Below are 15,225 nucleotides of genomic sequence, written 5' to 3' on the forward strand. Positions count from 1 at the left end.
GATCAGCAAGCTGAGTGCTTACATCCTCAGCCATCAGCAACAAGTACAGAGAATAAATTGGACATAGGGCAAGGCTTTAAATTTTCAATGCCTTCCCACAGTGATATACTTCCTCCTACAAGGACATACTTCCTTCTTCGACCTCCCTAAACAGTATTACCATCTGGGGACCAAGTATTTGAAATATCAAAGCCTGCCTATGAGGGATATTTCTCATTTAAACCAGCACAGTTGGTTGGGTTCATTTCATGGAATTTTATTATTTATTTATTTATTTATTTAAGTTTAAGGATATTATGAAGGGAGTGTGTCCCTGATTTATTTGTCAGTGTGTTCACCTTTGGTATATAGCAAGGGTACTGATTTTGTATGTTGATTTTGTAATGTTACACTTTGCTGAAAGTATTTATTGGCTCTAAGAGTGTCTGGCAGAGTCTGTAGGGTCCTTCATTTACAGAAAAAAATCATATGCAAATAGGGATACTTTGACTTATTTTCATTTCCTTTTCTTGTCTTTTTTTAAAATTTAATTTTATGTTTTTACCTATTCAGTTTATATCCTGCTTACTGTCGCCCTCCTGGTCACCTTCCCTCATCCTCTTTCCCCTTCTCTTCTGAGCAGGTGGGGACCCCCTGTGTATCCCCCCACCTACCCTGGCACATCAAGTCTCTGTGGGGCTAGGTGCATCTTCTCCCACTGAGACTAGACAAGGCAGCTGAAGATAGAAGAACATGTTCCATGAACAGGCAACAGCTTTTGGGATAGCCCCCACTCAAATTTTTCGGGACCCACATGAAGACAACCTCCTGTAACCGGGCAAGAACCCCAGTAGAACAATAGAGACACCAACACACCCACAGATCTTTCAGCTCAGTATATCCTTCTCTTGTCTTAATGTTCTAGCTAGTACTTTAAGCACTATGTTGAACTGAAGTGGGGTGCATGGATATCTGTTTTGTTCCTGATTTCAGCGGGAATTGCTCCAGTGTTCATCCATTTAGCACGGTGAATAGTTTACTATGTTGAGATACGATGCCTCCACCCTAGTCTCTCCAGGGTTTTTATCATGATTGGTGTTAGATTTTTGTCAAAGGTCTTTTCTGTATCAATTGAAACCATCATATGTGTGTATATTTAGGTAAATATAACATGATTCAATATTACCTTTTCAAATATTCTTTGGTGTTATTTGTCCCTCCTCATCCTGTACTGTTCTTCCTCCTCCCTCCTAGTCAAAACTCCACACCTTGTTTTTCCCATTTCCTTCTTTTTCCATTTCCTCTAGAAATCACCCCTACCACCTGGTGCCTTTTAACATTTTTGGTTCCTGCAATTGCTCAAGGTTACATATTCATATCTGAAGATTTGGAGCTAAGAACCACAGATGACAGAGAACATGCAGTGTGTATCCTTCTGGTTTGGGTTACACTACTGAATGTAATATTTTATAGTTTCATTTACCTGAAAATTCCACGATTTAATTTTTAATTGGAGATTAATAGTATCTGTTTTCATTATTCGTTCATCAGTTGAAGGACATTGAGGATGTCTCTGTTTCCTAGCTACTGTGGATGGAGTGGCTGTGAGCATTGCTGAGCAAGCATTTGTGGAATAGGATGTTGAAAATTTTGGACATATGCCAAGGAGTGCTATACTTGTGTAATGTGGTAGACTTATTTTTAGACTTGTGAGAATGCTTCAAACTGATCTTTAGAGTGGCTTCACCAGTTTTGCAGCCCTCTCCCAACAGTAAATGAGGGTTCCCTTTTCTCAAATTCCTCGATAGTATTTGTTGTTGGTTGTTCTGCTGATCTTAGTCACTCTGACTGCTGTAAGATGAAATCTTAAGAGTTATTATAAATTTTTGTATTTCTTGTGTCTGATTTTACTTATACAGCAATGCATTATATTTTCCTGTATATTAAAAGTCCATAGTTTCTCTGTGTTCCATATTATGATTTACAAAATGCAATTCATCACAACTATTTTGGCATCTTCCCCGATTTTTAAATATAAATACTACTGCTATGATAAGCATCTTCCTGCTATTAGTATATATTTTGTTTTTATAATTTGAATTTCCTTAATTGCTATGATTATGAACAGTTTGTAAATTTGAGAGTCTTTTTTTTAATTTCTACTTTGAGAATTCTGTTTTTAATTGGTTGTTTTCGTGACTCTGTTTTTGAGTTTTTCATATATTTTGGATATTAATCTTCTGTCAACTGTATAGCTAACCAAGATTCTCTCCTACTCTTTGAGTTTCTTCTTTACCCAATTGGTTGTTTTCATAGTTGTATAGTAACTCTTTAGTTTTATGAGGTTCCACTTGTCAATTTTTGGCCTTAATTTCTGGGCAAAACAAACGATTTTTTGAAAGTCATTTCCTATTCCTATCTCTTGTAGGATGCTCCCTAATATTTCTTCTATAGGTTTCAGCATTTCAGGTTACACATTGAGTTCTTTGATTCACTTGGGGCTTTGACCAGGGTGATATATACAGTTCTAATTTCATTCTATATGGCAACATCTAGCTTTCCCAGCATTGAAGATGCTATCTTTCGTCCTGTGTGGGATTTTGGCATCTTTGTTGTAATGGAGGTCTGGCAGCTGTCTTGGAGATTGCTAATTTATTCCTTGGCATGAACAAAGAATTGAGTGACTAGGAAAGACAGAAGACAAATTTGAAGATAAGGGAAAATGTACAGCTTTCTCCTGACAGGATGGGCGAAACCTAAGGCTGAAAGTCCATTAAACAGAGGCGGACTTGGATACTTTATAGGTCCGTTGGTTCCTTCTTTCCCATGCTTGTTTTGTCTATATACCTGCCCCTGTGCCTGCCTGCCATTTCTCTTCAGAGTCTTCTGGGAACAAAAGCAGCCATTTCATAAAGCTTGCTTTTGCTTGCCTTAACTATGTCCCTCTAACTATGCTTAATGCCCTGAGATGGGTTCAATAAGACTGACTGGCCCCCATAGACTCACAAATTTGAATGTGTAATCACTATCAAATGATACTATTTGAAAGGATTATAAGGATTAGTTAGGAGATATGACCTTATTGTAGGCCATGTGTCACTAGGGGTGGGCTTTGAAGTTTCAAAAACCCACACCAGGCCCAGTGTCCCTCTTTCTGCCTACATATCAGGATATAGCTCTCAGGTACTGTTCCATGCTTGCTGCCATGGAGATAATGGATTAAACCTCTGTAACTACAAACATGTTCTTAATTAAAGGCTTTCTCTTAAAAGAGTTGCCTTGGTCATGTTGTCTCTTCACAGCAATATAGTCGGAGCAAAGTGACTAAGACATACCTGCCTCAGTGATAGACACTGATTGCTGTTGGAGGGGTGGGTGATGACTGCTCTACTTACTTCCTGCTCAGAGGAAATGGAATCTAGAGGTATCAGTCTCATTGAGGGGTGGCACAGGGTACTGTGACCAAATTCTAGTTGGCAGTGTTTCTGGAATTCTATCTGCAGTACCTTCTCTAGCAGGTATTTTGTGTATATATGTATAGTTTCAATGAGGTTGTACACTTCCTCAAAAAGCCATAGACTATCTAACAAAAACCCCAGTACAAGCATGAGAAACCTCCTTTTCTGTTGTTGGTCAAATGTGCCAGAGACAACATAGGCCATTGCTTTTGCCTTTGCCCCTAGAAGTTGAAGATAAGTTCCTAGTGCTGATGACGCTTGCTCTTCAGACCCAGGACTTGGAGGTTTTAAGCTGGACCTGACCTGAAACCCTCTTCCCCGAGGACTAGCTTTCGTAGTAATGGAGAGTGCTGTGCAGATGGCTAAAAGAGGGAAACAATCAATAGTCCTGCCAATCTGTGAGGCTGATGACCAAGACAGTGACCAGCATTAGCAAGGTATCTGTAAAGATGCTAACCAACTGCTGTGCTAACCAATTGGACTTAAGGCCTGCTCAGCAGTGGGAAAAGCATACCTGCACTATAAACCCAGCCAGTGGCTAATGTGGCTAATGAGGTCACAGATTTGTGAGGAGAACCTACTGATGCCATGTCCCTGTAATAGTAATGAGCCTAACTGCTTTCTAATTATTTGTCCTTATACCCACAGATAAATATAGCTCTCACTCCTCATCAAAGAAGTGTATTCTTGCAGAAAACAGACAATTTCAGAGAACTGCACCTAATCAAAATGCAGCGAACAAATGAATGTAGGGTGCCCAACCACCTCTCAAGTTCATGGAACATCAGAGAAGGATGGAAAGATTTAAAGAGCCAGAGAACCAGTAAGTTTACTGTAAGATTGTGTCTACTAGAAGTGAAAGGGAAGCTATACCATGAAACCTCAAAAATATGGCTACCAAAAAGGACTTGAATAGTGGCCACACCAATAGGCATGCTTACTTTGAAGGAGGAAATTTTATGGGACCCCACCCCTAGACAAAGAACTACAGGTAATGACAACAGGTAATAACTGCTGGAAAAGGGAGAATTCATCTCCCCCTAGAGATGAATCCTTAAATTGGTTATCTACAAGTGATCAACACTGGAAAATCACACACACAGACCCCATTGAATGGATTCAGAAGATTGTCTTTATATATTTATATGTGTATACATATATATGTCTATATATGAAGGAATGATAATTAAAGAAAAAGAGGACATGGGTTTGAGAGAGAGTGAGCTAGGGCAGACATGAGAGATCTAGAATGAGGAGAAGGAAATGATGTAATTATATTAGAGTTTTTAAAAAAATTATAGAAAAGAAAAAAACATTATAGACATGACTCTCATCTCCTGCATTGCTTTTTGGTCTTTCAGAGATAATTCCATCCTGGAGTTAAATAGTTCCTTCTTTATATGCCTATACCTTTAATACTTGTATAGTTATTGATATCTATAAACATGAATTTTTTGTATGCTCTTGAACTTTACTTAAAAGGAACTAAGTAGGAAAAATGGAACAGAATTCAGAACAATACATTTTAAGCAATTTCAATTATTAAACTGCTTCTTTTCTTTCCTTCCATACCTCCCGGCTCCTCCCCTCCTCTCTTTTCCTCTGTCCATCCATACCTTTTCTCCAATTCTCAATTTCTTGCTGCCTTACTTTTCCTTAGTGATGTGCAAATAGCTGTGTGGTTGTTCACCTGTTTTCTTTATTTGTAACCTCTTACCTAAAATATCTCTGTGCCAATGGAATACTTCTGTGCCAAATACTTGTACTTAAGAACAAGTTACTGGCAGCAACATAGAGGTTTGCTGAAGTGTTTGCATATACTGAATATCCCAGCGTGTATCTAGGAGGGACTGGCCGGCCCTGGACAAGATCCTATTGCACTTTCCCAGGGATCATGTGTGCATCTAGACTGTCTCTTAAGAGCAGGTTGGAAACAGGAAAGGTATGCGCATCAATGTGTATAAGGCTTAGAATATCTAATGGAGATAGTGTCTACAGGAAGTAGCTGTGCACTGCAGTGAATAGCTGCTTACTGCTGCTGTCCTTGTCAGAATGGACATAGTCATTTGGAGATGGGTCATAGCTCTTGAATGAAGTCTGGTCATATGTTCTGAGGTGACCCAGGACATGTCTTTGATTTATTATAAAATGGTCACTGGCCAGTGAGCAGCATGTGGCAGGTGAGAAGGCCAAGGTCAGTGCTTGGCTTTGTGGGGCTGTGCAATTGTCCCATATGTGGGAGCTGATTCATGACCCTGTGGGGATGCAGGTGTCCAGAAAAATACTTTAGATGACCTAATTTCGGGCAATTGAAAGTGTCACATTATTGCTGAAATGAGCTTTGGACAAGAGAATGAGTTTGTATATGCTTTCAGCCTTCTTTTCCACACTCTACTTCTTTTGCTGCTGTACCAGCAATGGTGAAGAAAGAGGCAATATTTGACCTTCCATGGGACAAATCGGGAACAATAGAGGTATAACAATCTAAAACATTTTAGAAGATTCTTTGTGAAAGCAATTTTAGGTTATTCTTAAAGATACTCATTAGCAAAGTATACATTTCTGTAATAGTCTGTATATATTCAGAAATATAAACATTTCTGTTTAACTTCTTTTGGTGCTGTTATTAAGAAAAGTTAAATGTCGAGCAACAGGTATACAGTGGTGTCAAACAGATACTCTTTTGGTATTATGAAACCAAAGTCAAAGAAGTCTTCTTCCATACCTGAAGCTGCCCTTATTCCTTTAATGTGTTCCACCCTGGAGTAATATGGCTTCAAACTGAGAGATAGTTCCTTAGCATCCAGGGATTTTGTGCTGTGTTGTGTGTGTGTGTATGTATACATTTATATATCAGTGTGTTTGCAATTAATGTGAATTTTAAATGTGTATATAATATATGTATATAGTATACATGCTATATGTAACCCCAATTTCCCTCTCCAACTTCTGTCCTGTCCCCCAAACATGCCTGCTTCTAACTTCATATCTTTTTTTGTAACTCTATTAGTCCAATTATTGGTCCCTATAGGAAACCTACTCAAGACCCAGCTATACCACTCCTGGGCATATACCCAAAAGATGCTCCAACATATAACAAGGACACATGCTCCACTATATTTATAGCCACTTTATTTATAATAACCAGAAATTGGAAACAACCCAGATGTACCTCAACTGAAGAATGGATACAGAAAATGTGGTAGATCTACACAATGGAGTACTACTCAGATATTAAAAACAAGGATATAATGAATTTTCCAGGCAAATGGATGGAACTCGAGAATATCATCCTGAGTGAGGTCGCCCAGACCCAAAACCATAGAGTACAGTTACCGTGCTGCATTCCACAGACCCAAGACGCTAAACATGAAGAAAGGCCCAAGCCAGGAAGCTTGAATCTCACTTAGAAGGGGTAATAAAATAGTCATCAGAGGCAGATGGAGAGAGGGAACTGGGAGGAAGGAGGATAGGGAGGGGAAGAGGGAGGTCAGGATCAGGTGTGGGGAGGAACAGGAGAAATGGCCATGAGAATGAATGGAAATCTGCAACTGACAGGGGTGAGGAGGTAGGGGGCATCTCTAGGACATAACAGAAACCTGAGATAAGGAGGTTCCTAAGTATCAATGATGGTGACCTTAGTGTGACTCACTGCATTGGGGATATGGAACCTGAAGAAGCCGCCTCTTGTAGCCAGGCAGGAACTCTTACAGAGTGATTGGGACACCAACCCACCAACAAAACTTTTAACCCAAAATCTATCCTGTCTACAAGAAATGCAGGGACAGGGGATGGAACAGAGACTGAGGGAATGGCTAACCAATAACTGACCCTTCTTGAGACAAGCACCAATCTCTGACACTATTAATAATACTGTTATGCTTGCAGATAGGAGTCAAACATGGCTGTCCTATGAGAGGCTCCACCCAGAAGCTGACTCATTAGGGATGCAGAGACCCACAGCCATACAGTGGATGGAGCTTGGGAACTCTTATGGAAGAATAGGAGGAAGGACTGAGGACCTGAAGGGGATAAGAACTCCACAGGAAGACCAACAGAGTCAACTAACCTGGACCCTTGAGGGCTCTCAGAGATTGAACCATACACAGAGAAGAATATACATGGGCTGCACCTAAGCCTCCCCACACATATGTAGTAGATGTGCAGCTTGGTCTTCATGTGGGTCCCAAACAACTGGAGCAGGGACTATCCCAAGAGCTGTTGCCTGTATGTAGGCTATGGTCTTTTAGCTGAGCTGCCTTGTCTGGCCTTGGTGGGAGAGGAAGTGCCTAACCCTGCAGAAACTTGATGTGCCAAGGTGGGGGGATACTCAGAGACCCCCACCCACTCAGAGGTGAAGGGGAGGGGAGGGCAGGGGAGGGGAGGGGTAAGGATTGTGGGAGGGATCAGTGATTGGTATGTAAAGTGAATTCAAAGTAATTATAAAAATTGAATGTTTATCAACACTGAATGGCATAAAGTGTATAGGACTGGAGTGTACTCAGTGTGTTTACTGAGATGGCACACTGTTTAGCATGCTAGAGACTGCCATTTTAAACTAGTATGCATCTTCCTCAGATTTATCTGAGATTATGACTCTATTTAGGACTATTGTGTTTTGACTGCTCTGGTTGGCTTATATATTTTATTATCTCTTCACATAGAATTGTTGATTTCAAAGATAGGAGTGAGGGTCTAATGGAAATCTGCCCTGCAGACCATCTAAGCCACTCTTCAACCTTGCTTCAATTTAACGAGCATCAGTCAAGCCAAGGTAAAGCCCTGAAAGGTGGTCCTGGTACCTGTGCATATTCATGTCTCTAAAACCTGTTGGGGGCAGCTATCCTGATTCTTGAAAGACTGGATTATGAATGTCATTGACCGAGATTGGCAGCTTGTGGTCTCGAAGCTTCTTCCTTGGATGCAGGTTAAATCACACTTGCTCCACTCAGATAATGGGGTTCTGTGGCAGTCTCCCGGCTAGTCACACAGTGCAGGGCGGGAGAAACGTGAGAACAGGTGCTAGACATCAGTGAGAGGCTGGGGCAGTCAAGGTGGCGGAGCATGTGGTAGAAGTGTTGGGACATGGGCAAGTCCAAAGATTGACAGGTTTCCCAGTCTGAAAGCAATAATATTGGTGAAATAATTTGTAGTTTAATCTAGGTTAGCAAAAGAAGACAAACATTAGATTGCTATGCCTCTGCTTCAAGTCCCAGCAGTCACAGCTTGAGCATAATGTGGCTGCTGGAGGGGAGGTGGGGAGGACCTGGGGGGAGTTGGTGGGACGAAAGCAGCATCCAGAATATATTGTATGAAACAAATCTATTTTTGATAATAGAACAACAACAACAAAAACCCAAAACAAAAAATAATGATTCTCCCTCTCCCTGCAGATCTCAGCTATCAGTAGCTTTTCTTTAAGGAACAAGCCCTGAGGAGCATCCTTCCAGGAGTCTGCACAGTATTGGGAAGGTACACACAGCTTCTGTCCGTTCATGAATGTGGTCACCATGGCATGTCTAGAAGACAGCATTTTTTTTCAGTGTCAACAGTCAGTGAAGAGATGCATGACTGATCAAAGTGCTAAGAGGAAGAGACCACAAGCTCTGAGGTGGTAAGATGCAGTTTGGGTGAGTAGAATCAGAAGCCAATGATGGTGGTCTTGGTGAGGATGGTGAGAGAAGTTTACCACAGTACATACTTTTATATAGTTGGCCCCTTGGGCACTTTATATACAGATGGGAGTGAGTGTGAGTGTGTGTGTCTGTGTGTGTGTGTCTGAGTAAGAGCCATTGACAAAAAGCAGGTCATAAATTTGAAAGAGAATAAATTGAGGTATATGGGAAGATTTGGAGGGGAGAAAGAGAAGGGAGAAATATAGTAATCTCAAATATAAAAGGAAAGAGGAAAATTAATAGCAATGAACTGACTTAAAAAAGACAGTAGCTAGTGAAAAAAAATAAAGAACATAAGCAGGGCAGACAACGAGGAGCACACTAGTGAGCAGCACTCTTGACTTTCCTCTGACTTAGTTCCTGTCTCCAGCTACCTGCCCTGACTTCCTGGAATGGTACCTTCCCTGCAAGCTACAAGAAGAAGTAAATCCTTTCTTCCACATGAGAGAGCTTTGGTCATGCTGATTTATCACAGTAGTGCAGACTCTAGATTCCAGGTATGTGATTCTTCCCATGGATCAAGCCTCAAATCCATCAATTGGATCCTATCAATCCCATCTAAATAATTGGTTGTTTCGAAACCAATCATGTCTTTACTGCACAAGTGGAAGCATCTTGCCTTTTAGGGTGGTTTTTCAGGTGTTTAGAATCCAGTGCTGGGGACGACCACAGATGCCTTTTCCCTGCCTGCATGCCACCTTCCAGCAATGTGAGCACCAACCAGCAGAATGGAACGTCCCAGCTTACTTCGATCTTGCTTTACCTATTTGCCTAATCCCAGGTCTGTGGCTTCTTCAGTAACAGCTTCTTACTATCTAGTTCTAGTGAGTGTCCTAGGCCAGTGGCAATATCATCCTTTGTCTGCTGAGCCTCCAACCAATAACACAGGAGGAGATGGCCTACCACTGGTGCTGAGGTTTTTGGTTCAAAACTTGTGGCTTTGGGGAGCAGCATTATCCATTCCTTTAGCGTGCCTCCATCCAAAATTTTGGTTGTCAAATTGGACTTGAGACCTGCTCAACAGGAGAGAAATCCTGGGTGGTACTGAAACCCTAGCAGACTGGCCAGGACTAACTTGTGAGGTGACAAATCTTGGCGGAGAGTGTACAACGACCAGTTTACTATAGCATCGCAGTAACCTAACTATGCTCTAAATATCTGTCCTTATACCCACAGAGAAGTGTAATCCTCATGCCTCATCGATTTCCTTTCTCTTGGCAACAGACAGAGGTCATTCCAGAAAACAACAAGCCATCGAACTGCAGAGTTGNCGAGCCCAGGCACAATGGAGACATCTCCAACACAGCTGCATCTAAGGCTCAGGGAGTATTTTGGAAGAGGGGTCAGAAGCAGTCTAAGAACTAGAGGATCAGGGAACGAGATGCGAGGCTGTGACTCCTAAGACTGCCAGAAGCGACCTGCAAAGTCTCAGCAACACGACTGCCCAAACATGAGCTGGACAAGGAAGAGTAGACATGCCAGATATGGGCAGAGGGAAAGGCCACAGGGCCTCAACCTTATCTCCAAAGAACAAGGGCAAACTAAGGAGGGCTGAGAGCTAGAGAGATAGGCTTCCCCAGGAAGGAGCACAACAGTTGTTTATCTCCTACCAGAGGCCAGTCCTGGAAACACGCATCCAGGTCACACCATGAAGCTTGAGCTGGTTATATGTAGAAATCTATATGCATGTACATGAATACATGGGTAGAGGAAATAACAATTGATGGAGAACGGGGTTATTTGGAAGAGAGCAAGGAAGGGTATATGTGAGTCTTTGGGGTAGAAGAGGAAATAGATAACAGATGGAGTAATAATCACAAAAAAAGAAAAGAAATCTTTTACTTGCCCTCTGAGTTTAGTAAGATTCTGTATGGCTGTTGGCTATGTCCTGAGTTTTGGTTGACCCTAGCACCGTCCCTCTGTAAGGCTTTCCATGCCCGGTATCCTAGAAAGTCCATGTTCACATCTCATGCGTCTTACGGTCCCCCACCTCTGGACCTCCTCTGGAGGCTCCTTTCTCCCTCCATGACTTCTACAGACACTGACTCCTATTCGAACATAGAAAGGTAGAACTATGCAGCTGGTGCCCACATGTGAGAGCACATTGGTGGCTTCTGTGGCTGTTTGACCAAGATGTGAAAAAGGGACACGGGAGAGGGGCAGCCATCCTCATTGACAGATAGTCCTGGGGAGAACTGGATATACACATGCAGAAGGCTAAAACCAGACCCCTAACTTTAGACGGAAGAAAATCGGTTCTAAAAGGAGGTAAGGCCTGAAATGCGGAGGGTCTCGGGAGAATGCAGGGGTCATTTCTCAAGAGAAGCAGATAGTCAAGTGCATCCTTCAAAGGTTCGACAACTCCGGAAATGGTCTCCATATTAGTCAGGTGGGGTCCTCATAAATTAACGACTTCCTTCACCTTAAACACGAAATAATTGGCAGAGTGAAGAGACAAAATCCAAAAGGGGTGAGCAAAAAACCTTGTTACACAAGTCATCATACAGAAACTTAATGAAATATATAGATAATTCAGACAAGTACAGTAGAACCAAACAACTCAGAAGTGAGGAAACAAAACACATTTCTCCTGGGGCATAAGATATGGAGTGCATATAAACAGGAGGGAGACTGATGAGGTGGGATAAGTAGGGGGGAGATAATTTGTGTGAGGGACAAAGGGAGTACATGAGACCTGAAAATGGGTAAAGTCGGCTTTGTATTCAAAATTGAAGGGCATCAGACCCACTGACATTAGCAACCTGTGTGGAATGCTTACTAGTGGGTGCATCGGGCTGGAGCCATGGCTCAGAGGTTAAGAGCACTCTCTTCTATGACATTGGACCAGGTTCTGATCCCAGGACCACGTGAGCACAGCTCACAACCATCTATAACTCCAGTTCCAGAGAATCTGTCTTGTTCTTCTGGCCGCCAATGCCACAGGCACTCTTGAAATGCACATGCATGCAGGCAGGCAAAGAGTTATACACACAAAAATAAAAATGAGTCCATCATTTAACAGTAATCCCCAACTGGTTTTCTAATGAATAGTACATATTCCCTTGCACAGGATGGTGTTGGAACTGAACAATCCCTTGCCCTTGAGTGGGTTGTAACTAAACAGACCAGTTGATGTAGGCAGTGGTAGATGTACTGGTTGTTTATTTACATTCACGGTGGGAAAAGAAATTTCCTAGAGGAACAATGTGAGAAAGGGGGAGATGGGAATACAAAGCCACTTCTTAGACGTGTGTGCCTGTGAAGCACAGAAGAACAAGAGCAGAAGAAGATGCACTCGGGGAACCCGAGAGCACTGGGGTTGGTGTGCTCGATGCTAATGAGGAGACATAGGATGGGTTTTGGTGTACTACTTAAGGAAGCCCTCTGGACCATAAAGGGAAGGATGCTTGGAACACAGAAGGGGATGCAAGACAACACCTGTGAACAGTGCTGGGGGAGGAAGCGGTGACAACTGCTCAGCATACCAGAGAAGCTTGGTAACACAGGGCAGCACACTTAAGACACAGCAGACAGCAGAGGGGCAACTTCCCGAAAACCAAGTGTGAAGCAGAGTTGCATACTGATGGGAGGGGCCACTCGTGAAGGGGAATTTAAAGGAGCAAGGTGAGCAGATTGCTCGAAAACATCCCAATTTTAGAGTCAAGAGAGTGGAGAAACAGTGTGCTGGTGCCTTAAATCCAGCCATGAAAAGAAAGGCTAAAAGGCCCCATTTCTGGGTGAGGACCGATTGCAATGAAAATTCAGCCAGGACAGAGATGCATGGGCAGCAGGGACAGAGGTCTGAATCTAAGAGATCTAGAATGGTTAATCAGGGTGGCATAGACTGGCCGACTGAGATTAGGACATCATTCACTGGAGGATAATGTTGGTCCCGGATGCACACTGTTTCTGTCTCTGTCCACCTTCTCAGAGCTAGCCAAAGATGAGGGTAGGTGGCCCGTTGAGAGAGACAAAAAGGAGGCCTCTGCTATAGAGTCAAATGTTGGAGGCGTTTTCCCCCTCAGCAGAGGGAGCAAATGGAAATTCTCAAGGAGCAGCAGGAAAGCTGTGGTCCTGGGATGACTTAAAATGGAATCTCTCCAGAGGCCCAAACTCCCCGCAGTGAGCAGAGGACTGCTGCTTGTTCCTGGCCTCTGGGAACATAAATCCTTAGCAATGGCTTCCTCCTGCTTCTGTTGCACACCTGAAACACTCTGGTCCCTTCCCAGTCTTTGCTGAGGTCTGTTACACAGTCTCTGAAATGGAGCATGAAGAGAAAGGTTGAACTCTTTGTGGGTGGGTGGGTGGGTGGGTGGGTGGGTGGTGGTGTTAAGACAGGTTTGGGGTCAGGGCATGAGGTTAAGGAGCAGCACAGACAAGGTAAGCTTTGCCTTCTGACCTGCCATGCCTCCATGGGATCTTCTCTCAAGGAAACCTGGATCTGGAGTCTCTCAGTAGGTATGAGACATGAAAGAGTCACTGGCCCATGGAATCTCAGGAGTGCCTATGAAGGACACACACACACACCCATCCATTATACATACAGAACGGGGTTGCCTCACAGAGATCCCGGAGGTCGGCAAGGTGGCATACCCTTGTGTGGTTGGTTCCCTTGCATGAAGGGCATAGCCTTGAATGTAGCTGGCTCAACCAGGATGAAGATGAGTTTCTTGGGCTTTGGGAGGCAAGATTGTCCAGGCCAGGAGAACAAAGTGGTCAGCAGTTGCCTACCAGGGAAAGACAATGTAACCGCATAAATGGATGTCCAGTCACACTGGGAGTGATGGGAGGGAAGGGAAGAGAAACCAGGGACCTGGCCCAGCTCCTCTGTGCTGTGTCCTGTGACAAAACCATGCTGTCAAGCATCGCATATGTTGACCAGTCTCTGAAATGGAGCATGAAGAGAAAGGTCAAAGTTGTTTCCTGAGGTGAGGACGATAAGGGCTGGGGACACTGAATCCAATGTGGTGCTTTCTACAGGGGGAAATCTAGCAGTAACCTACCCTGGGTCCATTTCTTTAAAGCCCAACAGGATAAGAGTTGGCAGGAAGTGAAAGCCTTACAGGATTATCTCTTTGCTTGGGCATAGGGTCTCCCAGGTCACAGAGGAGAAGAGAGGAGAGGAGAGACACCTCACATGTCCCTCATGACTCTCTGCTGGTGAGGATTGCAGCGTGACTCCCAGGGCAAAATGATGAAACTAGGCTGTCATACAGGTTTTTGTCATGAAAATGACCGGAAACGCCAACAGCATGACAGGCTGGAGGGTGTGGAGATGGGGGAGCAATTTGAGAGCATCAAGAGGGCTAGATGTGACTGTCATAGTTTGGGGTCTAAACCGGTGTTGCTGAGGGGGAGGCAGGGGTGAGGTCTGCAAGCCACCCTGACTCAGTATGTGGATGTAAACATTCACCTCAGGTCTCTGTACCTTCTTATCTGCCTCACCAAGCAGCGAGGGGAGGGCAGGTGGAACTGGGCAAGGTCCCATTTCCTCCCTGTAATAGAGGCTTGTGTACTGCAGAGGAGCAGAGAACACAAGCACTTCTCTGCTTCCTTTTGTCTCATATTTAGTCCCTAGATCATGAGCCTCAGTTGCCATGGGAACTGAAGCTGAGTGTGTGATGCATTCACTGGGCTGTGGGAGAAAAGCAGAGCTGGTCCTTGAAATAAAGCCCTCTGGGAATAGAGATTTTAGCAAAGTGTTCCCGTTAAAAGAATTAGTAATTTCTAGAAATATATCGATCCCTGCGACTAACAGATAGGAGGAGTGGAGGGGAGCAGAAAGGGAGAGATGGAGGGAGGGAGGGATGGGGGAAGTAGAGGAGATGGGATGGGAGAGACAGGAAGAGGGAGAGTGGAAAGGCAGGGAGGGAGGGGGACACACCGGGAGGGGGGAGAGCAGGGAGGGAGGGAGGGAGGGAGAGAGAGAGAGGGAGAGGGAGAGGGAGATGGAGAGAGTATCTGCAGTGTATCACACTGAGACATGGCCTGGACCACATGATTCCTGTGGGTGAAGCTACCATGAAAAGTACTGGGGAATTTAATGAGAATCAATGCTGTTAGGGGTCCCCTGAAAATTGCTGCTTTTTGCTGTTTTGAACCTTATTGGTGGA

General features: G+C 43.6%; 2 long non-coding RNA genes across 3 annotated transcripts in view; both read left to right on the top strand.

Moving 5' to 3' along the window:
- The window catches only part of LOC115030067, a 21,822-nt gene extending 17,379 nt beyond the window's left edge, over positions 1-4,443 (top strand). Inside the window, exon 4 of the long non-coding RNA XR_003835663.1 lies at positions 4,086-4,443. This is a non-coding gene — a long non-coding RNA (uncharacterized LOC115030067). The remainder of the gene's footprint in view (positions 1-4,085) is intronic.
- A 3,580-nt stretch (positions 4,444-8,023) lies between these two features.
- On the top strand, positions 8,024-12,614 carry LOC115030070. 2 transcript variants are annotated; one of them, XR_003835668.1, is made up of 4 exons: positions 8,024-8,211; positions 8,831-9,609; positions 9,739-9,893; positions 10,337-12,614. It is a non-coding gene; the product is annotated as an uncharacterized LOC115030070 (long non-coding RNA). The 2 variants fall into 2 exon arrangements; XR_003835667.1 differs by having other exon boundaries at positions 9,739-12,614.
- Positions 12,615-15,225: the final 2,611 nt, after the last annotated feature.

The sequence above is a fragment of the Mus caroli genome, chromosome X (genome assembly GCF_900094665.2).
Source record: "Mus caroli chromosome X, CAROLI_EIJ_v1.1, whole genome shotgun sequence".
NCBI classification, from domain to species: Eukaryota; Metazoa; Chordata; class Mammalia; order Rodentia; family Muridae; genus Mus; species Mus caroli.